Source organism: Austrofundulus limnaeus, unplaced genomic scaffold (genome assembly GCF_001266775.1).
Source record: "Austrofundulus limnaeus strain Quisiro unplaced genomic scaffold, Austrofundulus_limnaeus-1.0 Scaffold21, whole genome shotgun sequence".
NCBI classification, from domain to species: domain Eukaryota; kingdom Metazoa; phylum Chordata; class Actinopteri; order Cyprinodontiformes; family Rivulidae; genus Austrofundulus; species Austrofundulus limnaeus.
Genome location: NW_013952423.1, coordinates 2693227 through 2694316, shown reverse-complemented (window position 1 = coordinate 2694316; position 1090 = coordinate 2693227). Strand labels below are relative to the sequence as shown.

The window sequence follows — 1090 nt, the reverse complement described above, 5'->3', positions numbered from 1 at the left end:
CTATCTATCTATCTATCTATCTATCTATCTATCTATCTATCTATCTATCTATCTATCTATCTATCTATCTATCTATCTATTTATTTTTTTATTTGCCCTACCTCAGGTGTTGCGCTGCTTTTTGCTGACCCTGGTGAAGTGACGCTCCTCCGTTACGACGCGTCGTACCTCCGGTTTACCGACACAACGCTACCGATAAGGTCGTTGTTGTCGCCGCCGCCATGTTCCCGGTGAGTCCCCAGAGTCGCCGCGCCGCTCTCCGTTCTTCTGTCCGGGTCCTGTCTCGGTGTCCGGGAACATTTGGAGCAGCCGGACCGTCTCTCTCCCCCTTGTTGTCAGCGGTCTGCTGCAGGACCCCCCGCGTCAAGCAAGAGGCAGGAGCTACACTGCGCTTCCGGTTCACATTTCAAGATACAGTGCCACCGCATAGACGCTCATAGCGGCACGAACTCAAAATAAAGTGTAATTACACGCCAAATACATACATGCATACACACATACATACATACATACATACATACATACATACATACATACATACATACATACATACATACATACATACATACATACATACATACATACATACAAACAAACAAACAAACAAACAAACAAAATGATACAGTAGCCTGTAGTGATAATAACAATACTTTTGTATATATTTAAGTAGAACCCAAGGTCATAATACTGTAAATATTTCATTTTTGTGGTAGAGTAGTTGGAGGGAAGTATTAGCAGAGTGGTAAAGTAAGTACAAATACTTTGTTACTGTACTTAAGTGTACATTTTGGTTATCTGTACTTTACTTGAGTAATTCTTCAGCCTATTTTTTACTTCTACTCCTTACATTCCTTACATTAAAAAGGGCAAGAAGAATAAAGTCGTTACATTTAGTTAATTTTTACTTGTTTTCATTTGGCTCGTTATTAAAACACATACTATAAATATAAAATGTGCCTCCTGGTTAGAGTGAATCTAATTCTGGTTGAATGAGACAAATAAATATAGATAAACAATTTAGTTTGAACACAATCCATCACAGCTGCACGAAAAATCATGCATGTGGTATATACATATAAATATATACAGT

The 1090-nt window shown here is 38.6% G+C and overlaps 1 protein-coding gene across 1 annotated transcript in view; it reads right to left on the bottom strand.

Annotated features, from left to right (window-relative positions):
* The window catches only part of st6gal1 (ST6 beta-galactosamide alpha-2,6-sialyltranferase 1), a 19691-nt gene extending 19336 nt beyond the window's left edge, over positions 1 to 355 (bottom strand). Inside the window, exon 1 of the mRNA XM_014004057.1 lies at positions 102 to 355. The gene's annotated coding sequence lies outside the window, so the exon portion shown is untranslated. The remainder of the gene's footprint in view (positions 1 to 101) is intronic.
* Positions 356 to 1090: the final 735 nt, after the last annotated feature.